The sequence below is a fragment of the Ranitomeya imitator genome, chromosome 4 (assembly GCF_032444005.1).
Source record: "Ranitomeya imitator isolate aRanImi1 chromosome 4, aRanImi1.pri, whole genome shotgun sequence".
NCBI lineage: Eukaryota > Metazoa > Chordata > Amphibia > Anura > Dendrobatidae > Ranitomeya > Ranitomeya imitator.
The window spans coordinates 453,792,606-453,820,425 of record NC_091285.1 but is presented as its reverse complement, the minus strand read 5'-3'; the positions used below and the strand labels follow the sequence as shown (position 1 = coordinate 453,820,425).

The 27,820-nt window shown below is 47.7% G+C and overlaps 49 non-coding genes across 49 annotated transcripts; all 49 read right to left on the bottom strand.

Annotated features, from left to right (window-relative positions):
• Nucleotides 1–197: 197 nt before the first annotated feature.
• Nucleotides 198–271, bottom strand: TRNAI-AAU (transfer RNA isoleucine (anticodon AAU)). Its single transcript has one exon. It is a non-coding gene; the product is annotated as a tRNA-Ile (tRNA).
• A 214-nt stretch (nt 272–485) lies between these two features.
• TRNAD-GUC (transfer RNA aspartic acid (anticodon GUC)) lies at nt 486–557 on the bottom strand. Its single transcript has one exon. It is a non-coding gene; the product is annotated as a tRNA-Asp (tRNA).
• A 736-nt stretch (nt 558–1,293) lies between these two features.
• Nucleotides 1,294–1,367, bottom strand: TRNAI-AAU (transfer RNA isoleucine (anticodon AAU)). Its single transcript has one exon. It is a non-coding gene; the product is annotated as a tRNA-Ile (tRNA).
• Nucleotides 1,368–1,582: 215 nt separating this feature from the next.
• TRNAD-GUC (transfer RNA aspartic acid (anticodon GUC)) lies at nt 1,583–1,654 on the bottom strand. The gene has a single exon. It is a non-coding gene; the product is annotated as a tRNA-Asp (tRNA).
• Nucleotides 1,655–2,390: 736 nt separating this feature from the next.
• TRNAI-AAU (transfer RNA isoleucine (anticodon AAU)) lies at nt 2,391–2,464 on the bottom strand. The gene has a single exon. It is a non-coding gene; the product is annotated as a tRNA-Ile (tRNA).
• A 215-nt stretch (nt 2,465–2,679) lies between these two features.
• Nucleotides 2,680–2,751, bottom strand: TRNAD-GUC (transfer RNA aspartic acid (anticodon GUC)). The gene has a single exon. It is a non-coding gene; the product is annotated as a tRNA-Asp (tRNA).
• Nucleotides 2,752–3,487: 736 nt separating this feature from the next.
• Nucleotides 3,488–3,561, bottom strand: TRNAI-AAU (transfer RNA isoleucine (anticodon AAU)). The gene has a single exon. It is a non-coding gene; the product is annotated as a tRNA-Ile (tRNA).
• A 215-nt stretch (nt 3,562–3,776) lies between these two features.
• Nucleotides 3,777–3,848, bottom strand: TRNAD-GUC (transfer RNA aspartic acid (anticodon GUC)). The gene has a single exon. It is a non-coding gene; the product is annotated as a tRNA-Asp (tRNA).
• Nucleotides 3,849–4,584: 736 nt separating this feature from the next.
• On the bottom strand, nt 4,585–4,658 carry TRNAI-AAU (transfer RNA isoleucine (anticodon AAU)). The gene has a single exon. It is a non-coding gene; the product is annotated as a tRNA-Ile (tRNA).
• A 215-nt stretch (nt 4,659–4,873) lies between these two features.
• TRNAD-GUC (transfer RNA aspartic acid (anticodon GUC)) lies at nt 4,874–4,945 on the bottom strand. Its single transcript has one exon. It is a non-coding gene; the product is annotated as a tRNA-Asp (tRNA).
• A 736-nt stretch (nt 4,946–5,681) lies between these two features.
• TRNAI-AAU (transfer RNA isoleucine (anticodon AAU)) lies at nt 5,682–5,755 on the bottom strand. Its single transcript has one exon. It is a non-coding gene; the product is annotated as a tRNA-Ile (tRNA).
• A 215-nt stretch (nt 5,756–5,970) lies between these two features.
• TRNAD-GUC (transfer RNA aspartic acid (anticodon GUC)) lies at nt 5,971–6,042 on the bottom strand. Its single transcript has one exon. It is a non-coding gene; the product is annotated as a tRNA-Asp (tRNA).
• A 736-nt stretch (nt 6,043–6,778) lies between these two features.
• On the bottom strand, nt 6,779–6,852 carry TRNAI-AAU (transfer RNA isoleucine (anticodon AAU)). The gene has a single exon. It is a non-coding gene; the product is annotated as a tRNA-Ile (tRNA).
• Nucleotides 6,853–7,067: 215 nt separating this feature from the next.
• TRNAD-GUC (transfer RNA aspartic acid (anticodon GUC)) lies at nt 7,068–7,139 on the bottom strand. Its single transcript has one exon. It is a non-coding gene; the product is annotated as a tRNA-Asp (tRNA).
• Nucleotides 7,140–7,875: 736 nt separating this feature from the next.
• On the bottom strand, nt 7,876–7,949 carry TRNAI-AAU (transfer RNA isoleucine (anticodon AAU)). Its single transcript has one exon. It is a non-coding gene; the product is annotated as a tRNA-Ile (tRNA).
• A 215-nt stretch (nt 7,950–8,164) lies between these two features.
• On the bottom strand, nt 8,165–8,236 carry TRNAD-GUC (transfer RNA aspartic acid (anticodon GUC)). The gene has a single exon. It is a non-coding gene; the product is annotated as a tRNA-Asp (tRNA).
• Nucleotides 8,237–8,972: 736 nt separating this feature from the next.
• On the bottom strand, nt 8,973–9,046 carry TRNAI-AAU (transfer RNA isoleucine (anticodon AAU)). Its single transcript has one exon. It is a non-coding gene; the product is annotated as a tRNA-Ile (tRNA).
• A 215-nt stretch (nt 9,047–9,261) lies between these two features.
• TRNAD-GUC (transfer RNA aspartic acid (anticodon GUC)) lies at nt 9,262–9,333 on the bottom strand. The gene has a single exon. It is a non-coding gene; the product is annotated as a tRNA-Asp (tRNA).
• A 736-nt stretch (nt 9,334–10,069) lies between these two features.
• Nucleotides 10,070–10,143, bottom strand: TRNAI-AAU (transfer RNA isoleucine (anticodon AAU)). The gene has a single exon. It is a non-coding gene; the product is annotated as a tRNA-Ile (tRNA).
• A 215-nt stretch (nt 10,144–10,358) lies between these two features.
• Nucleotides 10,359–10,430, bottom strand: TRNAD-GUC (transfer RNA aspartic acid (anticodon GUC)). Its single transcript has one exon. It is a non-coding gene; the product is annotated as a tRNA-Asp (tRNA).
• A 736-nt stretch (nt 10,431–11,166) lies between these two features.
• Nucleotides 11,167–11,240, bottom strand: TRNAI-AAU (transfer RNA isoleucine (anticodon AAU)). Its single transcript has one exon. It is a non-coding gene; the product is annotated as a tRNA-Ile (tRNA).
• A 215-nt stretch (nt 11,241–11,455) lies between these two features.
• TRNAD-GUC (transfer RNA aspartic acid (anticodon GUC)) lies at nt 11,456–11,527 on the bottom strand. The gene has a single exon. It is a non-coding gene; the product is annotated as a tRNA-Asp (tRNA).
• Nucleotides 11,528–12,263: 736 nt separating this feature from the next.
• TRNAI-AAU (transfer RNA isoleucine (anticodon AAU)) lies at nt 12,264–12,337 on the bottom strand. The gene has a single exon. It is a non-coding gene; the product is annotated as a tRNA-Ile (tRNA).
• A 215-nt stretch (nt 12,338–12,552) lies between these two features.
• Nucleotides 12,553–12,624, bottom strand: TRNAD-GUC (transfer RNA aspartic acid (anticodon GUC)). The gene has a single exon. It is a non-coding gene; the product is annotated as a tRNA-Asp (tRNA).
• A 736-nt stretch (nt 12,625–13,360) lies between these two features.
• Nucleotides 13,361–13,434, bottom strand: TRNAI-AAU (transfer RNA isoleucine (anticodon AAU)). Its single transcript has one exon. It is a non-coding gene; the product is annotated as a tRNA-Ile (tRNA).
• Nucleotides 13,435–13,649: 215 nt separating this feature from the next.
• On the bottom strand, nt 13,650–13,721 carry TRNAD-GUC (transfer RNA aspartic acid (anticodon GUC)). Its single transcript has one exon. It is a non-coding gene; the product is annotated as a tRNA-Asp (tRNA).
• A 736-nt stretch (nt 13,722–14,457) lies between these two features.
• On the bottom strand, nt 14,458–14,531 carry TRNAI-AAU (transfer RNA isoleucine (anticodon AAU)). Its single transcript has one exon. It is a non-coding gene; the product is annotated as a tRNA-Ile (tRNA).
• A 215-nt stretch (nt 14,532–14,746) lies between these two features.
• On the bottom strand, nt 14,747–14,818 carry TRNAD-GUC (transfer RNA aspartic acid (anticodon GUC)). Its single transcript has one exon. It is a non-coding gene; the product is annotated as a tRNA-Asp (tRNA).
• Nucleotides 14,819–15,554: 736 nt separating this feature from the next.
• Nucleotides 15,555–15,628, bottom strand: TRNAI-AAU (transfer RNA isoleucine (anticodon AAU)). The gene has a single exon. It is a non-coding gene; the product is annotated as a tRNA-Ile (tRNA).
• Nucleotides 15,629–15,843: 215 nt separating this feature from the next.
• TRNAD-GUC (transfer RNA aspartic acid (anticodon GUC)) lies at nt 15,844–15,915 on the bottom strand. The gene has a single exon. It is a non-coding gene; the product is annotated as a tRNA-Asp (tRNA).
• A 736-nt stretch (nt 15,916–16,651) lies between these two features.
• Nucleotides 16,652–16,725, bottom strand: TRNAI-AAU (transfer RNA isoleucine (anticodon AAU)). Its single transcript has one exon. It is a non-coding gene; the product is annotated as a tRNA-Ile (tRNA).
• A 215-nt stretch (nt 16,726–16,940) lies between these two features.
• TRNAD-GUC (transfer RNA aspartic acid (anticodon GUC)) lies at nt 16,941–17,012 on the bottom strand. Its single transcript has one exon. It is a non-coding gene; the product is annotated as a tRNA-Asp (tRNA).
• A 736-nt stretch (nt 17,013–17,748) lies between these two features.
• Nucleotides 17,749–17,822, bottom strand: TRNAI-AAU (transfer RNA isoleucine (anticodon AAU)). Its single transcript has one exon. It is a non-coding gene; the product is annotated as a tRNA-Ile (tRNA).
• Nucleotides 17,823–18,037: 215 nt separating this feature from the next.
• Nucleotides 18,038–18,109, bottom strand: TRNAD-GUC (transfer RNA aspartic acid (anticodon GUC)). The gene has a single exon. It is a non-coding gene; the product is annotated as a tRNA-Asp (tRNA).
• Nucleotides 18,110–18,845: 736 nt separating this feature from the next.
• On the bottom strand, nt 18,846–18,919 carry TRNAI-AAU (transfer RNA isoleucine (anticodon AAU)). The gene has a single exon. It is a non-coding gene; the product is annotated as a tRNA-Ile (tRNA).
• Nucleotides 18,920–19,134: 215 nt separating this feature from the next.
• On the bottom strand, nt 19,135–19,206 carry TRNAD-GUC (transfer RNA aspartic acid (anticodon GUC)). Its single transcript has one exon. It is a non-coding gene; the product is annotated as a tRNA-Asp (tRNA).
• A 736-nt stretch (nt 19,207–19,942) lies between these two features.
• TRNAI-AAU (transfer RNA isoleucine (anticodon AAU)) lies at nt 19,943–20,016 on the bottom strand. Its single transcript has one exon. It is a non-coding gene; the product is annotated as a tRNA-Ile (tRNA).
• A 215-nt stretch (nt 20,017–20,231) lies between these two features.
• TRNAD-GUC (transfer RNA aspartic acid (anticodon GUC)) lies at nt 20,232–20,303 on the bottom strand. The gene has a single exon. It is a non-coding gene; the product is annotated as a tRNA-Asp (tRNA).
• Nucleotides 20,304–21,039: 736 nt separating this feature from the next.
• On the bottom strand, nt 21,040–21,113 carry TRNAI-AAU (transfer RNA isoleucine (anticodon AAU)). The gene has a single exon. It is a non-coding gene; the product is annotated as a tRNA-Ile (tRNA).
• Nucleotides 21,114–21,328: 215 nt separating this feature from the next.
• TRNAD-GUC (transfer RNA aspartic acid (anticodon GUC)) lies at nt 21,329–21,400 on the bottom strand. Its single transcript has one exon. It is a non-coding gene; the product is annotated as a tRNA-Asp (tRNA).
• A 736-nt stretch (nt 21,401–22,136) lies between these two features.
• On the bottom strand, nt 22,137–22,210 carry TRNAI-AAU (transfer RNA isoleucine (anticodon AAU)). The gene has a single exon. It is a non-coding gene; the product is annotated as a tRNA-Ile (tRNA).
• A 215-nt stretch (nt 22,211–22,425) lies between these two features.
• TRNAD-GUC (transfer RNA aspartic acid (anticodon GUC)) lies at nt 22,426–22,497 on the bottom strand. Its single transcript has one exon. It is a non-coding gene; the product is annotated as a tRNA-Asp (tRNA).
• Nucleotides 22,498–23,233: 736 nt separating this feature from the next.
• TRNAI-AAU (transfer RNA isoleucine (anticodon AAU)) lies at nt 23,234–23,307 on the bottom strand. Its single transcript has one exon. It is a non-coding gene; the product is annotated as a tRNA-Ile (tRNA).
• Nucleotides 23,308–23,522: 215 nt separating this feature from the next.
• Nucleotides 23,523–23,594, bottom strand: TRNAD-GUC (transfer RNA aspartic acid (anticodon GUC)). The gene has a single exon. It is a non-coding gene; the product is annotated as a tRNA-Asp (tRNA).
• Nucleotides 23,595–24,330: 736 nt separating this feature from the next.
• Nucleotides 24,331–24,404, bottom strand: TRNAI-AAU (transfer RNA isoleucine (anticodon AAU)). Its single transcript has one exon. It is a non-coding gene; the product is annotated as a tRNA-Ile (tRNA).
• A 215-nt stretch (nt 24,405–24,619) lies between these two features.
• On the bottom strand, nt 24,620–24,691 carry TRNAD-GUC (transfer RNA aspartic acid (anticodon GUC)). The gene has a single exon. It is a non-coding gene; the product is annotated as a tRNA-Asp (tRNA).
• A 736-nt stretch (nt 24,692–25,427) lies between these two features.
• On the bottom strand, nt 25,428–25,501 carry TRNAI-AAU (transfer RNA isoleucine (anticodon AAU)). Its single transcript has one exon. It is a non-coding gene; the product is annotated as a tRNA-Ile (tRNA).
• A 1,022-nt stretch (nt 25,502–26,523) lies between these two features.
• TRNAI-AAU (transfer RNA isoleucine (anticodon AAU)) lies at nt 26,524–26,597 on the bottom strand. Its single transcript has one exon. It is a non-coding gene; the product is annotated as a tRNA-Ile (tRNA).
• A 1,014-nt stretch (nt 26,598–27,611) lies between these two features.
• TRNAI-AAU (transfer RNA isoleucine (anticodon AAU)) lies at nt 27,612–27,685 on the bottom strand. The gene has a single exon. It is a non-coding gene; the product is annotated as a tRNA-Ile (tRNA).
• Between the last annotated feature and the right edge of the window lie 135 nt (nt 27,686–27,820).

Genomic DNA, 27,820 nt, shown 5'->3' with positions numbered 1-27,820 from the left:
TGCAACTATACTATCTGCTTGCTACAGGCTTCAAATAACACCACCACACCATAGGGACAACTACTTCTGCAAATCAGTTAGGCATGCAATTCTACACAGAAAGCACTATGAACAAAACGCGGAGTAAAAAGAAACAAGCTTCAGCATCGACCTACCTGGGATGAAACGAGTGCACGGGACCTCTAAAAAGCTGTGCTTGGCCCGTACGGGGATCGAACCCGCGACCTTGGCGTTATTAGCACCACGCTCTAACCAACTGAGCTAACCGGCCATGGGTGGGGCGTTTATCCCCTACGCAAAGAACTGGAAATAGGTATGAGCGCAAATAATTCCGTTTTGGGGGGGGATGGATTTATCACACAATGTAGAGACTTCTGGTGGCAGTAAAGTGACAATCAAACAATAAAATATCAAAAGCCCCTGAATATGAATTTATTGCCAGCAGGATCAGCTTCTCGGAGCAAATTCAAGAATATAAGAGAGGCCTCCCCGTCGGGGAATCGAACCCCGGTCTCCCGCGTGACAGGCGGGGATACTTACCACTATACTAACGAGGATTGGCTGTGCCGTCACCTCTGGCATCGCACTCCGAGAAAGTGCACACGCGGTATGTGAATGATCAGATGAACCCCTGTTGGCCAGGCTCCTTTTTCGTTTTGGCACTTTCAGACAAGGGAGGCGAGACTGTGAAGAAAACTGCAATTTTTGGGAGAGAGAGCAGCCGCCCTAATGATGGCAAAGCTGTCTATAGTGTCTGGGAGCTTTTGTCAAACTTTTGCTCGGCAGACCAATAATGGCCTCATTCAGACAGCTGTATTTTCAGGACGGCATACTGACCCTAGCATGACCTAATATCAAGTCTAGTAAGTTAAAGATTGCCACAGCTACATTGATACATCACCAGAACCGCCGTCAGTGCCTGGCTGCGGAAACAGCACTTCCATCAGCATATGACTACATCAGCATATGAGTTCAACACAAGACCCATCATCAGTACATGAATACAGCACCAGAGACACCATCAGCACATAAACACAGCACCAAGCTTAACACAGAGATCCATTGCAATGGCGCAATGGTCAACAGCAAAATACGCTGCAACTATACTATCTGCTTGCTACAGGCTTCAAATAACACCACCACACCATAGGGACAACTACTTCTGCAAATCAGTTAGGCATGCAATTCTACACAGAAAGCACTATGAACAAAACGCGGAGTAAAAAGAAACAAGCTTCAGCATCGACCTACCTGGGATGAAACGAGTGCACGGGACCTCTAAAAAGCTGTGCTTGGCCCGTACGGGGATCGAACCCGCGACCTTGGCGTTATTAGCACCACGCTCTAACCAACTGAGCTAACCGGCCATGGGTGGGGCGTTTATCCCCTACGCAAAGAACTGGAAATAGGTATGAGCGCAAATAATTCCGTTTTGGGGGGGGGATGGATTTATCACACAATGTAGAGACTTCTGGTGGCAGTAAAGTGACAATCAAACAATAAAATATCAAAAGCCCCTGAATATGAATTTATTGCCAGCAGGATCAGCTTCTCGGAGCAAATTCAAGAATATAAGAGAGGCCTCCCCGTCGGGGAATCGAACCCCGGTCTCCCGCGTGACAGGCGGGGATACTTACCACTATACTAACGAGGATTGGCTGTGCCGTCACCTCTGGCATCGCACTCCGAGAAAGTGCACACGCGGTATGTGAATGATCAGATGAACCCCTGTTGGCCAGGCTCCTTTTTCGTTTTGGCACTTTCAGACAAGGGAGGCGAGACTGTGAAGAAAACTGCAATTTTTGGGAGAGAGAGCAGCCGCCCTAATGATGGCAAAGCTGTCTATAGTGTCTGGGAGCTTTTGTCAAACTTTTGCTCGGCAGACCAATAATGGCCTCATTCAGACAGCTGTATTTTCAGGACGGCATACTGACCCTAGCATGACCTAATATCAAGTCTAGTAAGTTAAAGATTGCCACAGCTACATTGATACATCACCAGAACCGCCGTCAGTGCCTGGCTGCGGAAACAGCACTTCCATCAGCATATGACTACATCAGCATATGAGTTCAACACAAGACCCATCATCAGTACATGAATACAGCACCAGAGACACCATCAGCACATAAACACAGCACCAAGCTTAACACAGAGATCCATTGCAATGGCGCAATGGTCAACAGCAAAATACGCTGCAACTATACTATCTGCTTGCTACAGGCTTCAAATAACACCACCACACCATAGGGACAACTACTTCTGCAAATCAGTTAGGCATGCAATTCTACACAGAAAGCACTATGAACAAAACGCGGAGTAAAAAGAAACAAGCTTCAGCATCGACCTACCTGGGATGAAACGAGTGCACGGGACCTCTAAAAAGCTGTGCTTGGCCCGTACGGGGATCGAACCCGCGACCTTGGCGTTATTAGCACCACGCTCTAACCAACTGAGCTAACCGGCCATGGGTGGGGCGTTTATCCCCTACGCAAAGAACTGGAAATAGGTATGAGCGCAAATAATTCCGTTTTGGGGGGGGGATGGATTTATCACACAATGTAGAGACTTCTGGTGGCAGTAAAGTGACAATCAAACAATAAAATATCAAAAGCCCCTGAATATGAATTTATTGCCAGCAGGATCAGCTTCTCGGAGCAAATTCAAGAATATAAGAGAGGCCTCCCCGTCGGGGAATCGAACCCCGGTCTCCCGCGTGACAGGCGGGGATACTTACCACTATACTAACGAGGATTGGCTGTGCCGTCACCTCTGGCATCGCACTCCGAGAAAGTGCACACGCGGTATGTGAATGATCAGATGAACCCCTGTTGGCCAGGCTCCTTTTTCGTTTTGGCACTTTCAGACAAGGGAGGCGAGACTGTGAAGAAAACTGCAATTTTTGGGAGAGAGAGCAGCCGCCCTAATGATGGCAAAGCTGTCTATAGTGTCTGGGAGCTTTTGTCAAACTTTTGCTCGGCAGACCAATAATGGCCTCATTCAGACAGCTGTATTTTCAGGACGGCATACTGACCCTAGCATGACCTAATATCAAGTCTAGTAAGTTAAAGATTGCCACAGCTACATTGATACATCACCAGAACCGCCGTCAGTGCCTGGCTGCGGAAACAGCACTTCCATCAGCATATGACTACATCAGCATATGAGTTCAACACAAGACCCATCATCAGTACATGAATACAGCACCAGAGACACCATCAGCACATAAACACAGCACCAAGCTTAACACAGAGATCCATTGCAATGGCGCAATGGTCAACAGCAAAATACGCTGCAACTATACTATCTGCTTGCTACAGGCTTCAAATAACACCACCACACCATAGGGACAACTACTTCTGCAAATCAGTTAGGCATGCAATTCTACACAGAAAGCACTATGAACAAAACGCGGAGTAAAAAGAAACAAGCTTCAGCATCGACCTACCTGGGATGAAACGAGTGCACGGGACCTCTAAAAAGCTGTGCTTGGCCCGTACGGGGATCGAACCCGCGACCTTGGCGTTATTAGCACCACGCTCTAACCAACTGAGCTAACCGGCCATGGGTGGGGCGTTTATCCCCTACGCAAAGAACTGGAAATAGGTATGAGCGCAAATAATTCCGTTTTGGGGGGGGGATGGATTTATCACACAATGTAGAGACTTCTGGTGGCAGTAAAGTGACAATCAAACAATAAAATATCAAAAGCCCCTGAATATGAATTTATTGCCAGCAGGATCAGCTTCTCGGAGCAAATTCAAGAATATAAGAGAGGCCTCCCCGTCGGGGAATCGAACCCCGGTCTCCCGCGTGACAGGCGGGGATACTTACCACTATACTAACGAGGATTGGCTGTGCCGTCACCTCTGGCATCGCACTCCGAGAAAGTGCACACGCGGTATGTGAATGATCAGATGAACCCCTGTTGGCCAGGCTCCTTTTTCGTTTTGGCACTTTCAGACAAGGGAGGCGAGACTGTGAAGAAAACTGCAATTTTTGGGAGAGAGAGCAGCCGCCCTAATGATGGCAAAGCTGTCTATAGTGTCTGGGAGCTTTTGTCAAACTTTTGCTCGGCAGACCAATAATGGCCTCATTCAGACAGCTGTATTTTCAGGACGGCATACTGACCCTAGCATGACCTAATATCAAGTCTAGTAAGTTAAAGATTGCCACAGCTACATTGATACATCACCAGAACCGCCGTCAGTGCCTGGCTGCGGAAACAGCACTTCCATCAGCATATGACTACATCAGCATATGAGTTCAACACAAGACCCATCATCAGTACATGAATACAGCACCAGAGACACCATCAGCACATAAACACAGCACCAAGCTTAACACAGAGATCCATTGCAATGGCGCAATGGTCAACAGCAAAATACGCTGCAACTATACTATCTGCTTGCTACAGGCTTCAAATAACACCACCACACCATAGGGACAACTACTTCTGCAAATCAGTTAGGCATGCAATTCTACACAGAAAGCACTATGAACAAAACGCGGAGTAAAAAGAAACAAGCTTCAGCATCGACCTACCTGGGATGAAACGAGTGCACGGGACCTCTAAAAAGCTGTGCTTGGCCCGTACGGGGATCGAACCCGCGACCTTGGCGTTATTAGCACCACGCTCTAACCAACTGAGCTAACCGGCCATGGGTGGGGCGTTTATCCCCTACGCAAAGAACTGGAAATAGGTATGAGCGCAAATAATTCCGTTTTGGGGGGGGGATGGATTTATCACACAATGTAGAGACTTCTGGTGGCAGTAAAGTGACAATCAAACAATAAAATATCAAAAGCCCCTGAATATGAATTTATTGCCAGCAGGATCAGCTTCTCGGAGCAAATTCAAGAATATAAGAGAGGCCTCCCCGTCGGGGAATCGAACCCCGGTCTCCCGCGTGACAGGCGGGGATACTTACCACTATACTAACGAGGATTGGCTGTGCCGTCACCTCTGGCATCGCACTCCGAGAAAGTGCACACGCGGTATGTGAATGATCAGATGAACCCCTGTTGGCCAGGCTCCTTTTTCGTTTTGGCACTTTCAGACAAGGGAGGCGAGACTGTGAAGAAAACTGCAATTTTTGGGAGAGAGAGCAGCCGCCCTAATGATGGCAAAGCTGTCTATAGTGTCTGGGAGCTTTTGTCAAACTTTTGCTCGGCAGACCAATAATGGCCTCATTCAGACAGCTGTATTTTCAGGACGGCATACTGACCCTAGCATGACCTAATATCAAGTCTAGTAAGTTAAAGATTGCCACAGCTACATTGATACATCACCAGAACCGCCGTCAGTGCCTGGCTGCGGAAACAGCACTTCCATCAGCATATGACTACATCAGCATATGAGTTCAACACAAGACCCATCATCAGTACATGAATACAGCACCAGAGACACCATCAGCACATAAACACAGCACCAAGCTTAACACAGAGATCCATTGCAATGGCGCAATGGTCAACAGCAAAATACGCTGCAACTATACTATCTGCTTGCTACAGGCTTCAAATAACACCACCACACCATAGGGACAACTACTTCTGCAAATCAGTTAGGCATGCAATTCTACACAGAAAGCACTATGAACAAAACGCGGAGTAAAAAGAAACAAGCTTCAGCATCGACCTACCTGGGATGAAACGAGTGCACGGGACCTCTAAAAAGCTGTGCTTGGCCCGTACGGGGATCGAACCCGCGACCTTGGCGTTATTAGCACCACGCTCTAACCAACTGAGCTAACCGGCCATGGGTGGGGCGTTTATCCCCTACGCAAAGAACTGGAAATAGGTATGAGCGCAAATAATTCCGTTTTGGGGGGGGGATGGATTTATCACACAATGTAGAGACTTCTGGTGGCAGTAAAGTGACAATCAAACAATAAAATATCAAAAGCCCCTGAATATGAATTTATTGCCAGCAGGATCAGCTTCTCGGAGCAAATTCAAGAATATAAGAGAGGCCTCCCCGTCGGGGAATCGAACCCCGGTCTCCCGCGTGACAGGCGGGGATACTTACCACTATACTAACGAGGATTGGCTGTGCCGTCACCTCTGGCATCGCACTCCGAGAAAGTGCACACGCGGTATGTGAATGATCAGATGAACCCCTGTTGGCCAGGCTCCTTTTTCGTTTTGGCACTTTCAGACAAGGGAGGCGAGACTGTGAAGAAAACTGCAATTTTTGGGAGAGAGAGCAGCCGCCCTAATGATGGCAAAGCTGTCTATAGTGTCTGGGAGCTTTTGTCAAACTTTTGCTCGGCAGACCAATAATGGCCTCATTCAGACAGCTGTATTTTCAGGACGGCATACTGACCCTAGCATGACCTAATATCAAGTCTAGTAAGTTAAAGATTGCCACAGCTACATTGATACATCACCAGAACCGCCGTCAGTGCCTGGCTGCGGAAACAGCACTTCCATCAGCATATGACTACATCAGCATATGAGTTCAACACAAGACCCATCATCAGTACATGAATACAGCACCAGAGACACCATCAGCACATAAACACAGCACCAAGCTTAACACAGAGATCCATTGCAATGGCGCAATGGTCAACAGCAAAATACGCTGCAACTATACTATCTGCTTGCTACAGGCTTCAAATAACACCACCACACCATAGGGACAACTACTTCTGCAAATCAGTTAGGCATGCAATTCTACACAGAAAGCACTATGAACAAAACGCGGAGTAAAAAGAAACAAGCTTCAGCATCGACCTACCTGGGATGAAACGAGTGCACGGGACCTCTAAAAAGCTGTGCTTGGCCCGTACGGGGATCGAACCCGCGACCTTGGCGTTATTAGCACCACGCTCTAACCAACTGAGCTAACCGGCCATGGGTGGGGCGTTTATCCCCTACGCAAAGAACTGGAAATAGGTATGAGCGCAAATAATTCCGTTTTGGGGGAGGGATGGATTTATCACACAATGTAGAGACTTCTGGTGGCAGTAAAGTGACAATCAAACAATAAAATATCAAAAGCCCCTGAATATGAATTTATTGCCAGCAGGATCAGCTTCTCGGAGCAAATTCAAGAATATAAGAGAGGCCTCCCCGTCGGGGAATCGAACCCCGGTCTCCCGCGTGACAGGCGGGGATACTTACCACTATACTAACGAGGATTGGCTGTGCCGTCACCTCTGGCATCGCACTCCGAGAAAGTGCACACGCGGTATGTGAATGATCAGATGAACCCCTGTTGGCCAGGCTCCTTTTTCGTTTTGGCACTTTCAGACAAGGGAGGCGAGACTGTGAAGAAAACTGCAATTTTTGGGAGAGAGAGCAGCCGCCCTAATGATGGCAAAGCTGTCTATAGTGTCTGGGAGCTTTTGTCAAACTTTTGCTCGGCAGACCAATAATGGCCTCATTCAGACAGCTGTATTTTCAGGACGGCATACTGACCCTAGCATGACCTAATATCAAGTCTAGTAAGTTAAAGATTGCCACAGCTACATTGATACATCACCAGAACCGCCGTCAGTGCCTGGCTGCGGAAACAGCACTTCCATCAGCATATGACTACATCAGCATATGAGTTCAACACAAGACCCATCATCAGTACATGAATACAGCACCAGAGACACCATCAGCACATAAACACAGCACCAAGCTTAACACAGAGATCCATTGCAATGGCGCAATGGTCAACAGCAAAATACGCTGCAACTATACTATCTGCTTGCTACAGGCTTCAAATAACACCACCACACCATAGGGACAACTACTTCTGCAAATCAGTTAGGCATGCAATTCTACACAGAAAGCACTATGAACAAAACGCGGAGTAAAAAGAAACAAGCTTCAGCATCGACCTACCTGGGATGAAACGAGTGCACGGGACCTCTAAAAAGCTGTGCTTGGCCCGTACGGGGATCGAACCCGCGACCTTGGCGTTATTAGCACCACGCTCTAACCAACTGAGCTAACCGGCCATGGGTGGGGCGTTTATCCCCTACGCAAAGAACTGGAAATAGGTATGAGCGCAAATAATTCCGTTTTGGGGGGGGGATGGATTTATCACACAATGTAGAGACTTCTGGTGGCAGTAAAGTGACAATCAAACAATAAAATATCAAAAGCCCCTGAATATGAATTTATTGCCAGCAGGATCAGCTTCTCGGAGCAAATTCAAGAATATAAGAGAGGCCTCCCCGTCGGGGAATCGAACCCCGGTCTCCCGCGTGACAGGCGGGGATACTTACCACTATACTAACGAGGATTGGCTGTGCCGTCACCTCTGGCATCGCACTCCGAGAAAGTGCACACGCGGTATGTGAATGATCAGATGAACCCCTGTTGGCCAGGCTCCTTTTTCGTTTTGGCACTTTCAGACAAGGGAGGCGAGACTGTGAAGAAAACTGCAATTTTTGGGAGAGAGAGCAGCCGCCCTAATGATGGCAAAGCTGTCTATAGTGTCTGGGAGCTTTTGTCAAACTTTTGCTCGGCAGACCAATAATGGCCTCATTCAGACAGCTGTATTTTCAGGACGGCATACTGACCCTAGCATGACCTAATATCAAGTCTAGTAAGTTAAAGATTGCCACAGCTACATTGATACATCACCAGAACCGCCGTCAGTGCCTGGCTGCGGAAACAGCACTTCCATCAGCATATGACTACATCAGCATATGAGTTCAACACAAGACCCATCATCAGTACATGAATACAGCACCAGAGACACCATCAGCACATAAACACAGCACCAAGCTTAACACAGAGATCCATTGCAATGGCGCAATGGTCAACAGCAAAATACGCTGCAACTATACTATCTGCTTGCTACAGGCTTCAAATAACACCACCACACCATAGGGACAACTACTTCTGCAAATCAGTTAGGCATGCAATTCTACACAGAAAGCACTATGAACAAAACGCGGAGTAAAAAGAAACAAGCTTCAGCATCGACCTACCTGGGATGAAACGAGTGCACGGGACCTCTAAAAAGCTGTGCTTGGCCCGTACGGGGATCGAACCCGCGACCTTGGCGTTATTAGCACCACGCTCTAACCAACTGAGCTAACCGGCCATGGGTGGGGCGTTTATCCCCTACGCAAAGAACTGGAAATAGGTATGAGCGCAAATAATTCCGTTTTGGGGGGGGGATGGATTTATCACACAATGTAGAGACTTCTGGTGGCAGTAAAGTGACAATCAAACAATAAAATATCAAAAGCCCCTGAATATGAATTTATTGCCAGCAGGATCAGCTTCTCGGAGCAAATTCAAGAATATAAGACAGGCCTCCCCGTCGGGGAATCGAACCCCGGTCTCCCGCGTGACAGGCGGGGATACTTACCACTATACTAACGAGGATTGGCTGTGCCGTCACCTCTGGCATCGCACTCCGAGAAAGTGCACACGCGGTATGTGAATGATCAGATGAACCCCTGTTGGCCAGGCTCCTTTTTCGTTTTGGCACTTTCAGACAAGGGAGGCGAGACTGTGAAGAAAACTGCAATTTTTGGGAGAGAGAGCAGCCGCCCTAATGATGGCAAAGCTGTCTATAGTGTCTGGGAGCTTTTGTCAAACTTTTGCTCGGCAGACCAATAATGGCCTCATTCAGACAGCTGTATTTTCAGGACGGCATACTGACCCTAGCATGACCTAATATCAAGTCTAGTAAGTTAAAGATTGCCACAGCTACATTGATACATCACCAGAACCGCCGTCAGTGCCTGGCTGCGGAAACAGCACTTCCATCAGCATATGACTACATCAGCATATGAGTTCAACACAAGACCCATCATCAGTACATGAATACAGCACCAGAGACACCATCAGCACATAAACACAGCACCAAGCTTAACACAGAGATCCATTGCAATGGCGCAATGGTCAACAGCAAAATACGCTGCAACTATACTATCTGCTTGCTACAGGCTTCAAATAACACCACCACACCATAGGGACAACTACTTCTGCAAATCAGTTAGGCATGCAATTCTACACAGAAAGCACTATGAACAAAACGCGGAGTAAAAAGAAACAAGCTTCAGCATCGACCTACCTGGGATGAAACGAGTGCACGGGACCTCTAAAAAGCTGTGCTTGGCCCGTACGGGGATCGAACCCGCGACCTTGGCGTTATTAGCACCACGCTCTAACCAACTGAGCTAACCGGCCATGGGTGGGGCGTTTATCCCCTACGCAAAGAACTGGAAATAGGTATGAGCGCAAATAATTCCGTTTTGGGGGGGGGATGGATTTATCACACAATGTAGAGACTTCTGGTGGCAGTAAAGTGACAATCAAACAATAAAATATCAAAAGCCCCTGAATATGAATTTATTGCCAGCAGGATCAGCTTCTCGGAGCAAATTCAAGAATATAAGAGAGGCCTCCCCGTCGGGGAATCGAACCCCGGTCTCCCGCGTGACAGGCGGGGATACTTACCACTATACTAACGAGGATTGGCTGTGCCGTCACCTCTGGCATCGCACTCCGAGAAAGTGCACACGCGGTATGTGAATGATCAGATGAACCCCTGTTGGCCAGGCTCCTTTTTCGTTTTGGCACTTTCAGACAAGGGAGGCGAGACTGTGAAGAAAACTGCAATTTTTGGGAGAGAGAGCAGCCGCCCTAATGATGGCAAAGCTGTCTATAGTGTCTGGGAGCTTTTGTCAAACTTTTGCTCGGCAGACCAATAATGGCCTCATTCAGACAGCTGTATTTTCAGGACGGCATACTGACCCTAGCATGACCTAATATCAAGTCTAGTAAGTTAAAGATTGCCACAGCTACATTGATACATCACCAGAACCGCCGTCAGTGCCTGGCTGCGGAAACAGCACTTCCATCAGCATATGACTACATCAGCATATGAGTTCAACACAAGACCCATCATCAGTACATGAATACAGCACCAGAGACACCATCAGCACATAAACACAGCACCAAGCTTAACACAGAGATCCATTGCAATGGCGCAATGGTCAACAGCAAAATACGCTGCAACTATACTATCTGCTTGCTACAGGCTTCAAATAACACCACCACACCATAGGGACAACTACTTCTGCAAATCAGTTAGGCATGCAATTCTACACAGAAAGCACTATGAACAAAACGCGGAGTAAAAAGAAACAAGCTTCAGCATCGACCTACCTGGGATGAAACGAGTGCACGGGACCTCTAAAAAGCTGTGCTTGGCCCGTACGGGGATCGAACCCGCGACCTTGGCGTTATTAGCACCACGCTCTAACCAACTGAGCTAACCGGCCATGGGTGGGGCGTTTATCCCCTACGCAAAGAACTGGAAATAGGTATGAGCGCAAATAATTCCGTTTTGGGGGGGGGATGGATTTATCACACAATGTAGAGACTTCTGGTGGCAGTAAAGTGACAATCAAACAATAAAATATCAAAAGCCCCTGAATATGAATTTATTGCCAGCAGGATCAGCTTCTCGGAGCAAATTCAAGAATATAAGAGAGGCCTCCCCGTCGGGGAATCGAACCCCGGTCTCCCGCGTGACAGGCGGGGATACTTACCACTATACTAACGAGGATTGGCTGTGCCGTCACCTCTGGCATCGCACTCCGAGAAAGTGCACACGCGGTATGTGAATGATCAGATGAACCCCTGTTGGCCAGGCTCCTTTTTCGTTTTGGCACTTTCAGACAAGGGAGGCGAGACTGTGAAGAAAACTGCAATTTTTGGGAGAGAGAGCAGCCGCCCTAATGATGGCAAAGCTGTCTATAGTGTCTGGGAGCTTTTGTCAAACTTTTGCTCGGCAGACCAATAATGGCCTCATTCAGACAGCTGTATTTTCAGGACGGCATACTGACCCTAGCATGACCTAATATCAAGTCTAGTAAGTTAAAGATTGCCACAGCTACATTGATACATCACCAGAACCGCCGTCAGTGCCTGGCTGCGGAAACAGCACTTCCATCAGCATATGACTACATCAGCATATGAGTTCAACACAAGACCCATCATCAGTACATGAATACAGCACCAGAGACACCATCAGCACATAAACACAGCACCAAGCTTAACACAGAGATCCATTGCAATGGCGCAATGGTCAACAGCAAAATACGCTGCAACTATACTATCTGCTTGCTACAGGCTTCAAATAACACCACCACACCATAGGGACAACTACTTCTGCAAATCAGTTAGGCATGCAATTCTACACAGAAAGCACTATGAACAAAACGCGGAGTAAAAAGAAACAAGCTTCAGCATCGACCTACCTGGGATGAAACGAGTGCACGGGACCTCTAAAAAGCTGTGCTTGGCCCGTACGGGGATCGAACCCGCGACCTTGGCGTTATTAGCACCACGCTCTAACCAACTGAGCTAACCGGCCATGGGTGGGGCGTTTATCCCCTACGCAAAGAACTGGAAATAGGTATGAGCGCAAATAATTCCGTTTTGGGGGGGGGATGGATTTATCACACAATGTAGAGACTTCTGGTGGCAGTAAAGTGACAATCAAACAATAAAATATCAAAAGCCCCTGAATATGAATTTATTGCCAGCAGGATCAGCTTCTCGGAGCAAATTCAAGAATATAAGAGAGGCCTCCCCGTCGGGGAATCGAACCCCGGTCTCCCGCGTGACAGGCGGGGATACTTACCACTATACTAACGAGGATTGGCTGTGCCGTCACCTCTGGCATCGCACTCCGAGAAAGTGCACACGCGGTATGTGAATGATCAGATGAACCCCTGTTGGCCAGGCTCCTTTTTCGTTTTGGCACTTTCAGACAAGGGAGGCGAGACTGTGAAGAAAACTGCAATTTTTGGGAGAGAGAGCAGCCGCCCTAATGATGGCAAAGCTGTCTATAGTGTCTGGGAGCTTTTGTCAAACTTTTGCTCGGCAGACCAATAATGGCCTCATTCAGACAGCTGTATTTTCAGGACGGCATACTGACCCTAGCATGACCTAATATCAAGTCTAGTAAGTTAAAGATTGCCACAGCTACATTGATACATCACCAGAACCGCCGTCAGTGCCTGGCTGCGGAAACAGCACTTCCATCAGCATATGACTACATCAGCATATGAGTTCAACACAAGACCCATCATCAGTACATGAATACAGCACCAGAGACACCATCAGCACATAAACACAGCACCAAGCTTAACACAGAGATCCATTGCAATGGCGCAATGGTCAACAGCAAAATACGCTGCAACTATACTATCTGCTTGCTACAGGCTTCAAATAACACCACCACACCATAGGGACAACTACTTCTGCAAATCAGTTAGGCATGCAATTCTACACAGAAAGCACTATGAACAAAACGCGGAGTAAAAAGAAACAAGCTTCAGCATCGACCTACCTGGGATGAAACGAGTGCACGGGACCTCTAAAAAGCTGTGCTTGGCCCGTACGGGGATCGAACCCGCGACCTTGGCGTTATTAGCACCACGCTCTAACCAACTGAGCTAACCGGCCATGGGTGGGGCGTTTATCCCCTACGCAAAGAACTGGAAATAGGTATGAGCGCAAATAATTCCGTTTTGGGGGGGGGATGGATTTATCACACAATGTAGAGACTTCTGGTGGCAGTAAAGTGACAATCAAACAATAAAATATCAAAAGCCCCTGAATATGAATTTATTGCCAGCAGGATCAGCTTCTCGGAGCAAATTCAAGAATATAAGAGAGGCCTCCCCGTCGGGGAATCGAACCCCGGTCTCCCGCGTGACAGGCGGGGATACTTACCACTATACTAACGAGGATTGGCTGTGCCGTCACCTCTGGCATCGCACTCCGAGAAAGTGCACACGCGGTATGTGAATGATCAGATGAACCCCTGTTGGCCAGGCTCCTTTTTCGTTTTGGCACTTTCAGACAAGGGAGGCGAGACTGTGAAGAAAACTGCAATTTTTGGGAGAGAGAGCAGCCGCCCTAATGATGGCAAAGCTGTCTATAGTGTCTGGGAGCTTTTGTCAAACTTTTGCTCGGCAGACCAATAATGGCCTCATTCAGACAGCTGTATTTTCAGGACGGCATACTGACCCTAGCATGACCTAATATCAAGTCTAGTAAGTTAAAGATTGCCACAGCTACATTGATACATCACCAGAACCGCCGTCAGTGCCTGGCTGCGGAAACAGCACTTCCATCAGCATATGACTACATCAGCATATGAGTTCAACACAAGACCCATCATCAGTACATGAATACAGCACCAGAGACACCATCAGCACATAAACACAGCACCAAGCTTAACACAGAGATCCATTGCAATGGCGCAATGGTCAACAGCAAAATACGCTGCAACTATACTATCTGCTTGCTACAGGCTTCAAATAACACCACCACACCATAGGGACAACTACTTCTGCAAATCAGTTAGGCATGCAATTCTACACAGAAAGCACTATGAACAAAACGCGGAGTAAAAAGAAACAAGCTTCAGCATCGACCTACCTGGGATGAAACGAGTGCACGGGACCTCTAAAAAGCTGTGCTTGGCCCGTACGGGGATCGAACCCGCGACCTTGGCGTTATTAGCACCACGCTCTAACCAACTGAGCTAACCGGCCATGGGTGGGGCGTTTATCCCCTACGCAAAGAACTGGAAATAGGTATGAGCGCAAATAATTCCGTTTTGGGGGGGGGATGGATTTATCACACAATGTAGAGACTTCTGGTGGCAGTAAAGTGACAATCAAACAATAAAATATCAAAAGCCCCTGAATATGAATTTATTGCCAGCAGGATCAGCTTCTCGGAGCAAATTCAAGAATATAAGAGAGGCCTCCCCGTCGGGGAATCGAACCCCGGTCTCCCGCGTGACAGGCGGGGATACTTACCACTATACTAACGAGGATTGGCTGTGCCGTCACCTCTGGCATCGCACTCCGAGAAAGTGCACACGCGGTATGTGAATGATCAGATGAACCCCTGTTGGCCAGGCTCCTTTTTCGTTTTGGCACTTTCAGACAAGGGAGGCGAGACTGTGAAGAAAACTGCAATTTTTGGGAGAGAGAGCAGCCGCCCTAATGATGGCAAAGCTGTCTATAGTGTCTGGGAGCTTTTGTCAAACTTTTGCTCGGCAGACCAATAATGGCCTCATTCAGACAGCTGTATTTTCAGGACGGCATACTGACCCTAGCATGACCTAATATCAAGTCTAGTAAGTTAAAGATTGCCACAGCTACATTGATACATCACCAGAACCGCCGTCAGTGCCTGGCTGCGGAAACAGCACTTCCATCAGCATATGACTACATCAGCATATGAGTTCAACACAAGACCCATCATCAGTACATGAATACAGCACCAGAGACACCATCAGCACATAAACACAGCACCAAGCTTAACACAGAGATCCATTGCAATGGCGCAATGGTCAACAGCAAAATACGCTGCAACTATACTATCTGCTTGCTACAGGCTTCAAATAACACCACCACACCATAGGGACAACTACTTCTGCAAATCAGTTAGGCATGCAATTCTACACAGAAAGCACTATGAACAAAACGCGGAGTAAAAAGAAACAAGCTTCAGCATCGACCTACCTGGGATGAAACGAGTGCACGGGACCTCTAAAAAGCTGTGCTTGGCCCGTACGGGGATCGAACCCGCGACCTTGGCGTTATTAGCACCACGCTCTAACCAACTGAGCTAACCGGCCATGGGTGGGGCGTTTATCCCCTACGCAAAGAACTGGAAATAGGTATGAGCGCAAATAATTCCGTTTTGGGGGGGGGATGGATTTATCACACAATGTAGAGACTTCTGGTGGCAGTAAAGTGACAATCAAACAATAAAATATCAAAAGCCCCTGAATATGAATTTATTGCCAGCAGGATCAGCTTCTCGGAGCAAATTCAAGAATATAAGAGAGGCCTCCCCGTCGGGGAATCGAACCCCGGTCTCCCGCGTGACAGGCGGGGATACTTACCACTATACTAACGAGGATTGGCTGTGCCGTCACCTCTGGCATCGCACTCCGAGAAAGTGCACACGCGGTATGTGAATGATCAGATGAACCCCTGTTGGCCAGGCTCCTTTTTCGTTTTGGCACTTTCAGACAAGGGAGGCGAGACTGTGAAGAAAACTGCAATTTTTGGGAGAGAGAGCAGCCGCCCTAATGATGGCAAAGCTGTCTATAGTGTCTGGGAGCTTTTGTCAAACTTTTGCTCGGCAGACCAATAATGGCCTCATTCAGACAGCTGTATTTTCAGGACGGCATACTGACCCTAGCATGACCTAATATCAAGTCTAGTAAGTTAAAGATTGCCACAGCTACATTGATACATCACCAGAACCGCCGTCAGTGCCTGGCTGCGGAAACAGCACTTCCATCAGCATATGACTACATCAGCATATGAGTTCAACACAAGACCCATCATCAGTACATGAATACAGCACCAGAGACACCATCAGCACATAAACACAGCACCAAGCTTAACACAGAGATCCATTGCAATGGCGCAATGGTCAACAGCAAAATACGCTGCAACTATACTATCTGCTTGCTACAGGCTTCAAATAACACCACCACACCATAGGGACAACTACTTCTGCAAATCAGTTAGGCATGCAATTCTACACAGAAAGCACTATGAACAAAACGCGGAGTAAAAAGAAACAAGCTTCAGCATCGACCTACCTGGGATGAAACGAGTGCACGGGACCTCTAAAAAGCTGTGCTTGGCCCGTACGGGGATCGAACCCGCGACCTTGGCGTTATTAGCACCACGCTCTAACCAACTGAGCTAACCGGCCATGGGTGGGGCGTTTATCCCCTACGCAAAGAACTGGAAATAGGTATGAGCGCAAATAATTCCGTTTTGGGGGGGGGATGGATTTATCACACAATGTAGAGACTTCTGGTAGCAGTAAAGTGACAATCAAACAATAAAATATCAAAAGCCCCTGAATATGAATTTATTGCCAGCAGGATCAGCTTCTCGGAGCAAATTCAAGAATATAAGAGAGGCCTCCCCGTCGGGGAATCGAACCCCGGTCTCCCGCGTGACAGGCGGGGATACTTACCACTATACTAACGAGGATTGGCTGTGCCGTCACCTCTGGCATCGCACTCCGAGAAAGTGCACACGCGGTATGTGAATGATCAGATGAACCCCTGTTGGCCAGGCTCCTTTTTCGTTTTGGCACTTTCAGACAAGGGAGGCGAGACTGTGAAGAAAACTGCAATTTTTGGGAGAGAGAGCAGCCGCCCTAATGATGGCAAAGCTGTCTATAGTGTCTGGGAGCTTTTGTCAAACTTTTGCTCGGCAGACCAATAATGGCCTCATTCAGACAGCTGTATTTTCAGGACGGCATACTGACCCTAGCATGACCTAATATCAAGTCTAGTAAGTTAAAGATTGCCACAGCTACATTGATACATCACCAGAACCGCCGTCAGTGCCTGGCTGCGGAAACAGCACTTCCATCAGCATATGACTACATCAGCATATGAGTTCAACACAAGACCCATCATCAGTACATGAATACAGCACCAGAGACACCATCAGCACATAAACACAGCACCAAGCTTAACACAGAGATCCATTGCAATGGCGCAATGGTCAACAGCAAAATACGCTGCAACTATACTATCTGCTTGCTACAGGCTTCAAATAACACCACCACACCATAGGGACAACTACTTCTGCAAATCAGTTAGGCATGCAATTCTACACAGAAAGCACTATGAACAAAACGCGGAGTAAAAAGAAACAAGCTTCAGCATCGACCTACCTGGGATGAAACGAGTGCACGGGACCTCTAAAAAGCTGTGCTTGGCCCGTACGGGGATCGAACCCGCGACCTTGGCGTTATTAGCACCACGCTCTAACCAACTGAGCTAACCGGCCATGGGTGGGGCGTTTATCCCCTACGCAAAGAACTGGAAATAGGTATGAGCGCAAATAATTCCGTTTTGGGGGGGGGATGGATTTATCACACAATGTAGAGACTTCTGGTGGCAGTAAAGTGACAATCAAACAATAAAATATCAAAAGCCCCTGAATATGAATTTATTGCCAGCAGGATCAGCTTCTCGGAGCAAATTCAAGAATATAAGAGAGGCCTCCCCGTCGGGGAATCGAACCCCGGTCTCCCGCGTGACAGGCGGGGATACTTACCACTATACTAACGAGGATTGGCTGTGCCGTCACCTCTGGCATCGCACTCCGAGAAAGTGCACACGCGGTATGTGAATGATCAGATGAACCCCTGTTGGCCAGGCTCCTTTTTCGTTTTGGCACTTTCAGACAAGGGAGGCGAGACTGTGAAGAAAACTGCAATTTTTGGGAGAGAGAGCAGCCGCCCTAATGATGGCAAAGCTGTCTATAGTGTCTGGGAGCTTTTGTCAAACTTTTGCTCGGCAGACCAATAATGGCCTCATTCAGACAGCTGTATTTTCAGGACGGAATACTGACCCTAGCATGACCTAATATCAAGTCTAGTAAGTTAAAGATTGCCACAGCTACATTGATACATCACCAGAACCGCCGTCAGTGCCTGGCTGCGGAAACAGCACTTCCATCAGCATATGACTACATCAGCATATGAGTTCAACACAAGACCCATCATCAGTACATGAATACAGCACCAGAGACACCATCAGCACATAAACACAGCACCAAGCTTAACACAGAGATCCATTGCAATGGCGCAATGGTCAACAGCAAAATACGCTGCAACTATACTATCTGCTTGCTACAGGCTTCAAATAACACCACCACACCATAGGGACAACTACTTCTGCAAATCAGTTAGGCATGCAATTCTACACAGAAAGCACTATGAACAAAACGCGGAGTAAAAAGAAACAAGCTTCAGCATCGACCTACCTGGGATGAAACGAGTGCACGGGACCTCTAAAAAGCTGTGCTTGGCCCGTACGGGGATCGAACCCGCGACCTTGGCGTTATTAGCACCACGCTCTAACCAACTGAGCTAACCGGCCATGGGTGGGGCGTTTATCCCCTACGCAAAGAACTGGAAATAGGTATGAGCGCAAATAATTCCGTTTTGGGGGGGGGATGGATTTATCACACAATGTAGAGACTTCTGGTGGCAGTAAAGTGACAATCAAACAATAAAATATCAAAAGCCCCTGAATATGAATTTATTGCCAGCAGGATCAGCTTCTCGGAGCAAATTCAAGAATATAAGAGAGGCCTCCCCGTCGGGGAATCGAACCCCGGTCTCCCGCGTGACAGGCGGGGATACTTACCACTATACTAACGAGGATTGGCTGTGCCGTCACCTCTGGCATCGCACTCCGAGAAAGTGCACACGCGGTATGTGAATGATCAGATGAACCCCTGTTGGCCAGGCTCCTTTTTCGTTTTGGCACTTTCAGACAAGGGAGGCGAGACTGTGAAGAAAACTGCAATTTTTGGGAGAGAGAGCAGCCGCCCTAATGATGGCAAAGCTGTCTATAGTGTCTGGGAGCTTTTGTCAAACTTTTGCTCGGCAGACCAATAATGGCCTCATTCAGACAGCTGTATTTTCAGGACGGCATACTGACCCTAGCATGACCTAATATCAAGTCTAGTAAGTTAAAGATTGCCACAGCTACATTGATACATCACCAGAACCGCCGTCAGTGCCTGGCTGCGGAAACAGCACTTCCATCAGCATATGACTACATCAGCATATGAGTTCAACACAAGACCCATCATCAGTACATGAATACAGCACCAGAGACACCATCAGCACATAAACACAGCACCAAGCTTAACACAGAGATCCATTGCAATGGCGCAATGGTCAACAGCAAAATACGCTGCAACTATACTATCTGCTTGCTACAGGCTTCAAATAACACCACCACACCATAGGGACAACTACTTCTGCAAATCAGTTAGGCATGCAATTCTACACAGAAAGCACTATGAACAAAACGCGGAGTAAAAAGAAACAAGCTTCAGCATCGACCTACCTGGGATGAAACGAGTGCACGGGACCTCTAAAAAGCTGTGCTTGGCCCGTACGGGGATCGAACCCGCGACCTTGGCGTTATTAGCACCACGCTCTAACCAACTGAGCTAACCGGCCATGGGTGGGGCGTTTATCCCCTACGCAAAGAACTGGAAATAGGTATGAGCGCAAATAATTCCGTTTTGGGGGGGGGATGGATTTATCACACAATGTAGAGACTTCTGGTGGCAGTAAAGTGACAATCAAACAATAAAATATCAAAAGCCCCTGAATATGAATTTATTGCCAGCAGGATCAGCTTCTCGGAGCAAATTCAAGAATATAAGAGAGGCCTCCCCGTCGGGGAATCGAACCCCGGTCTCCCGCGTGACAGGCGGGGATACTTACCACTATACTAACGAGGATTGGCTGTGCCGTCACCTCTGGCATCGCACTCCGAGAAAGTGCACACGCGGTATGTGAATGATCAGATGAACCCCTGTTGGCCAGGCTCCTTTTTCGTTTTGGCACTTTCAGACAAGGGAGGCGAGACTGTGAAGAAAACTGCAATTTTTGGGAGAGAGAGCAGCCGCCCTAATGATGGCAAAGCTGTCTATAGTGTCTGGGAGCTTTTGTCAAACTTTTGCTCGGCAGACCAATAATGGCCTCATTCAGACAGCTGTATTTTCAGGACGGCATACTGACCCTAGCATGACCTAATATCAAGTCTAGTAAGTTAAAGATTGCCACAGCTACATTGATACATCACCAGAACCGCCGTCAGTGCCTGGCTGCGGAAACAGCACTTCCATCAGCATATGACTACATCAGCATATGAGTTCAACACAAGACCCATCATCAGTACATGAATACAGCACCAGAGACACCATCAGCACATAAACACAGCACCAAGCTTAACACAGAGATCCATTGCAATGGCGCAATGGTCAACAGCAAAATACGCTGCAACTATACTATCTGCTTGCTACAGGCTTCAAATAACACCACCACACCATAGGGACAACTACTTCTGCAAATCAGTTAGGCATGCAATTCTACACAGAAAGCACTATGAACAAAACGCGGAGTAAAAAGAAACAAGCTTCAGCATCGACCTACCTGGGATGAAACGAGTGCACGGGACCTCTAAAAAGCTGTGCTTGGCCCGTACGGGGATCGAACCCGCGACCTTGGCGTTATTAGCACCACGCTCTAACCAACTGAGCTAACCGGCCATGGGTGGGGCGTTTATCCCCTACGCAAAGAACTGGAAATAGGTATGAGCGCAAATAATTCCGTTTTGGGGGGGGGATGGATTTATCACACAATGTAGAGACTTCTGGTGGCAGTAAAGTGACAATCAAACAATAAAATATCAAAAGCCCCTGAATATGAATTTATTGCCAGCAGGATCAGCTTCTCGGAGCAAATTCAAGAATATAAGAGAGGCCTCCCCGTCGGGGAATCGAACCCCGGTCTCCCGCGTGACAGGCGGGGATACTTACCACTATACTAACGAGGATTGGCTGTGCCGTCACCTCTGGCATCGCACTCCGAGAAAGTGCACACGCGGTATGTGAATGATCAGATGAACCCCTGTTGGCCAGGCTCCTTTTTCGTTTTGGCACTTTCAGACAAGGGAGGCGAGACTGTGAAGAAAACTGCAATTTTTGGGAGAGAGAGCAGCCGCCCTAATGATGGCAAAGCTGTCTATAGTGTCTGGGAGCTTTTGTCAAACTTTTGCTCGGCAGACCAATAATGGCCTCATTCAGACAGCTGTATTTTCAGGACGGCATACTGACCCTAGCATGACCTAATATCAAGTCTAGTAAGTTAAAGATTGCCACAGCTACATTGATACATCACCAGAACCGCCGTCAGTGCCTGGCTGCGGAAACAGCACTTCCATCAGCATATGACTACATCAGCATATGAGTTCAACACAAGACCCATCATCAGTACATGAATACAGCACCAGAGACACCATCAGCACATAAACACAGCACCAAGCTTAACACAGAGATCCATTGCAATGGCGCAATGGTCAACAGCAAAATACGCTGCAACTATACTATCTGCTTGCTACAGGCTTCAAATAACACCACCACACCATAGGGACAACTACTTCTGCAAATCAGTTAGGCATGCAATTCTACACAGAAAGCACTATGAACAAAACGCGGAGTAAAAAGAAACAAGCTTCAGCATCGACCTACCTGGGATGAAACGAGTGCACGGGACCTCTAAAAAGCTGTGCTTGGCCCGTACGGGGATCGAACCCGCGACCTTGGCGTTATTAGCACCACGCTCTAACCAACTGAGCTAACCGGCCATGGGTGGGGCGTTTATCCCCTACGCAAAGAACTGGAAATAGGTATGAGCGCAAATAATTCCGTTTTGGGGGGGGGATGGATTTATCACACAATGTAGAGACTTCTGGTGGCAGTAAAGTGACAATCAAACAATAAAATATCAAAAGCCCCTGAATATGAATTTATTGCCAGCAGGATCAGCTTCTCGGAGCAAATTCAAGAATATAAGAGAGGCCTCCCCGTCGGGGAATCGAACCCCGGTCTCCCGCGTGACAGGCGGGGATACTTACCACTATACTAACGAGGATTGGCTGTGCCGTCACCTCTGGCATCGCACTCCGAGAAAGTGCACACGCGGTATGTGAATGATCAGATGAACCCCTGTTGGCCAGGCTCCTTTTTCGTTTTGGCACTTTCAGACAAGGGAGGCGAGACTGTGAAGAAAACTGCAATTTTTGGGAGAGAGAGCAGCCGCCCTAATGATGGCAAAGCTGTCTATAGTGTCTGGGAGCTTTTGTCAAACTTTTGCTCGGCAGACCAATAATGGCCTCATTCAGACAGCTGTATTTTCAGGACGGCATACTGACCCTAGCATGACCTAATATCAAGTCTAGTAAGTTAAAGATTGCCACAGCTACATTGATACATCACCAGAACCGCCGTCAGTGCCTGGCTGCGGAAACAGCACTTCCATCAGCATATGACTACATCAGCATATGAGTTCAACACAAGACCCATCATCAGTACATGAATACAGCACCAGAGACACCATCAGCACATAAACACAGCACCAAGCTTAACACAGAGATCCATTGCAATGGCGCAATGGTCAACAGCAAAATACGCTGCAACTATACTATCTGCTTGCTACAGGCTTCAAATAACACCACCACACCATAGGGACAACTACTTCTGCAAATCAGTTAGGCATGCAATTCTACACAGAAAGCACTATGAACAAAACGCGGAGTAAAAAGAAACAAGCTTCAGCATCGACCTACCTGGGATGAAACGAGTGCACGGGACCTCTAAAAAGCTGTGCTTGGCCCGTACGGGGATCGAACCCGCGACCTTGGCGTTATTAGCACCACGCTCTAACCAACTGAGCTAACCGGCCATGGGTGGGGCGTTTATCCCCTACGCAAAGAACTGGAAATAGGTATGAGCGCAAATAATTCCGTTTTGGGGGGGGGATGGATTTATCACACAATGTAGAGACTTCTGGTGGCAGTAAAGTGACAATCAAACAATAAAATATCAAAAGCCCCTGAATATGAATTTATTGCCAGCAGGATCAGCTTCTCGGAGCAAATTCAAGAATATAAGAGAGGCCTCCCCGTCGGGGAATCGAACCCCGGTCTCCCGCGTGACAGGCGGGGATACTTACCACTATACTAACGAGGATTGGCTGTGCCGTCACCTCTGGCATCGCACTCCGAGAAAGTGCACACGCGGTATGTGAATGATCAGATGAACCCCTGTTGGCCAGGCTCCTTTTTTGTTTTGGCACTTTCAGACAAGGGAGGCGAGACTGTGAAGAAAACTGCAATTTTTGGGAGAGAGAGCAGCCGCCCTAATGATGGCAAAGCTGTCTATAGTGTCTGGGAGCTTTTGTCAAACTTTTGCTCGGCAGACCAATAATGGCCTCATTCAGACAGCTGTATTTTCAGGACGGCATACTGACCCTAGCATGACCTAATATCAAGTCTAGTAAGTTAAAGATTGCCACAGCTACATTGATACATCACCAGAACCGCCGTCAGTGCCTGGCTGCGGAAACAGCACTTCCATCAGCATATGACTACATCAGCATATGAGTTCAACACAAGACCCATCATCAGTACATGAATACAGCACCAGAGACACCATCAGCACATAAACACAGCACCAAGCTTAACACAGAGATCCATTGCAATGGCGCAATGGTCAACAGCAAAATACGCTGCAACTATACTATCTGCTTGCTACAGGCTTCAAATAACACCACCACACCATAGGGACAACTACTTCTGCAAATCAGTTAGGCATGCAATTCTACACAGAAAGCACTATGAACAAAACGCGGAGTAAAAAGAAACAAGCTTCAGCATCGACCTACCTGGGATGAAACGAGTGCACGGGACCTCTAAAAAGCTGTGCTTGGCCCGTACGGGGATCGAACCCGCGACCTTGGCGTTATTAGCACCACGCTCTAACCAACTGAGCTAACCGGCCATGGGTGGGGCGTTTATCCCCTACGCAAAGAACTGGAAATAGGTATGAGCGCAAATAATTCCGTTTTGGGGGGGGGATGGATTTATCACACAATGTAGAGACTTCTGGTGGCAGTAAAGTGACAATCAAACAATACAATATCAAAAGCCCCTGAATATGAATTTATTGCCAGCAGGATCAGCTTCTCGGAGCAAATTCAAGAATATAAGAGAGGCCTCCCCGTCGGGGAATCGAACCCCGGTCTCCCGCGTGACAGGCGGGGATACTTACCACTATACTAACGAGGATTGGCTGTGCCGTCACCTCTGGCATCGCACTCCGAGAAAGTGCACACGCGGTATGTGAATGATCAGATGAACCCCTGTTGGCCAGGCTCCTTTTTCGTTTTGGCACTTTCAGACAAGGGAGGCGAGACTGTGAAGAAAACTGCAATTTTTGGGAGAGAGAGCAGCCGCCCTAATGATGGCAAAGCTGTCTATAGTGTCTGGGAGCTTTTGTCAAACTTTTGCTCGGCAGACCAATAATGGCCTCATTCAGACAGCTGTATTTTCAGGACGGCATACTGACCCTAGCATGACCTAATATCAAGTCTAGTAAGTTAAAGATTGCCACAGCTACATTGATACATCACCAGAACCGCCGTCAGTGCCTGGCTGCGGAAACAGCACTTCCATCAGCATATGACTACATCAGCATATGAGTTCAACACAAGACCCATCATCAGTACATGAATACAGCACCAGAGACACCATCAGCACATAAACACAGCACCAAGCTTAACACAGAGATCCATTGCAATGGCGCAATGGTCAACAGCAAAATACGCTGCAACTATACTATCTGCTTGCTACAGGCTTCAAATAACACCACCACACCATAGGGACAACTACTTCTGCAAATCAGTTAGGCATGCAATTCTACACAGAAAGCACTATGAACAAAACGCGGAGTAAAAAGAAACAAGCTTCAGCATCGACCTACCTGGGATGAAACGAGTGCACGGGACCTCTAAAAAGCTGTGCTTGGCCCGTACGGGGATCGAACCCGCGACCTTGGCGTTATTAGCACCACGCTCTAACCAACTGAGCTAACCGGCCATGGGTGGGGCGTTTATCCCCTACGCAAAGAACTGGAAATAGGTATGAGCGCAAATAATTCCGTTTTGGGGGGGGGATGGATTTATCACACAATGTAGAGACTTCTGGTGGCAGTAAAGTGACAATCAAACAATAAAATATCAAAAGCCCCTGAATATGAATTTATTGCCAGCAGGATCAGCTTCTCGGAGCAAATTCAAGAATATAAGAGAGGCCTCCCCGTCAGGGAATCGAACCCCGGTCTCCCGCGTGACAGGCGGGGATACTTACCACTATACTAACGAGGATTGGCTGTGCCGTCACCTCTGGCATCGCACTCCGAGAAAGTGCACACGCGGTATGTGAATGATCAGATGAACCCCTGTTGGCCAGGCTCCTTTTTCGTTTTGGCACTTTCAGACAAGGGAGGCGAGACTGTGAAGAAAACTGCAATTTTTGGGAGAGAGAGCAGCCGCCCTAATGATGGCAAAGCTGTCTATAGTGTCTGGGAGCTTTTGTCAAACTTTTGCTCGGCAGACCAATAATGGCCTCATTCAGACAGCTGTATTTTCAGGACGGCATACTGACCCTAGCATGACCTAATATCAAGTCTAGTAAGTTAAAGATTGCCACAGCTACATTGATACATCACCAGAACCGCCGTCAGTGCCTGGCTGCGGAAACAGCACTTCCATCAGCATATGACTACATCAGCATATGAGTTCAACACAAGACCCATCATCAGTACATGAATACAGCACCAGAGACACCATCAGCACATAAACACAGCACCAAGCTTAACACAGAGATCCATTGCAATGGCGCAATGGTCAACAGCAAAATACGCTGCAACTATACTATCTGCTTGCTACAGGCTTCAAATAACACCACCACACCATAGGGACAACTACTTCTGCAAATCAGTTAGGCATGCAATTCTACACAGAAAGCACTATGAACAAAACGCGGAGTAAAAAGAAACAAGCTTCAGCATCGACCTACCTGGGATGAAACGAGTGCACGGGACCTCTAAAAGCTGTGCTTGGCCCGTGCGGGGATCGAACCCGCGACCTTGGCGTTATTAGCACCACGCTCTAACCAACTGAGCTAACCGGCCATGGGTGGGGCGTTTATCCCCTACGCAAAGAACTGGAAATAGGTATGAGCGCAAATAATTCCGTTTTGGGGGGGGGATGGATTTATCACACAATGTAGAGACTTCTGGTGGCAGTAAAGTGACAATCAAACAATAAAATATCAAAAGCCCCTGAATATGAATTTATTGCCAGCAGGATCAGCTTCTCGGAGCAAATTCAAGAATATAAGAGAGGCCTCCCCGTCGGGGAATCGAACCCCGGTGACAGGCGGGGATACTTACCACTATACTAACGAGGATTGGCTGTGCCGTCACCTCTGGCATCGCACTCCGAGAAAGTGCACACGCGGTATGTGAATGATCAGATGAACCCCTGTTGGCCAGGCTCCTTTTTCGTTTTGGCACTTTCAGACAAGGGAGGCGAGACTGTGAAGAAAACTGCAATTTTTGGGAGAGAGAGCAGCCGCCCTAATGATGGCAAAGCTGTCTATAGTGTCTGGGAGCTTTTGTCAAACTTTTGCTCGGCAGACCAATAATGGCCTCATTCAGACAGCTGTATTTTCAGGACGGCATACTGACCCTAGCATGACCTAATATCAAGTCTAGTAAGTTAAAGATTGCCACAGCTACATTGATACATCACCAGAACCGCCGTCAGTGCCTGGCTGCGGAAACAGCACTTCCATCAGCATATGACTACATCAGCATATGAGTTCAACACAAGACCCATCATCAGTACATGAATACAGCACCAGAGACACCATCAGCACATAAACACAGCACCAAGCTTAACACAGAGATCCATTGCAATGGCGCAATGGTCAACAGCAAAATACGCTGCAACTATACTATCTGCTTGCTACAGGCTTCAAATAACACCACCACACCATAGGGACAACTACTTCTGCAAATCAGTTAGGCATGCAATTCTACACAGAAAGCACTATGAACAAAACGCGGAGTAAAAAGAAACAAGCTTCAGCATCGACCTACCTGGGATGAAACGAGTGCACGGGACCTCTAAAAAGCTGTGCTTGGCCCGTACGGGGATCGAACCCGCGACCTTGGCGTTATTAGCACCACGCTCTAACCAACTGAGCTAACCGGCCATGGGTGGGGCGTTTATCCCCTACGCAAAGAACTGGAAATAGGTATGAGCGCAAATAATTCCGTTTTGGGGGGGGGATGGATTTATCACACAATGTAGAGACTTCTGGTGGCAGTAAAGTGACAATCAAACAATA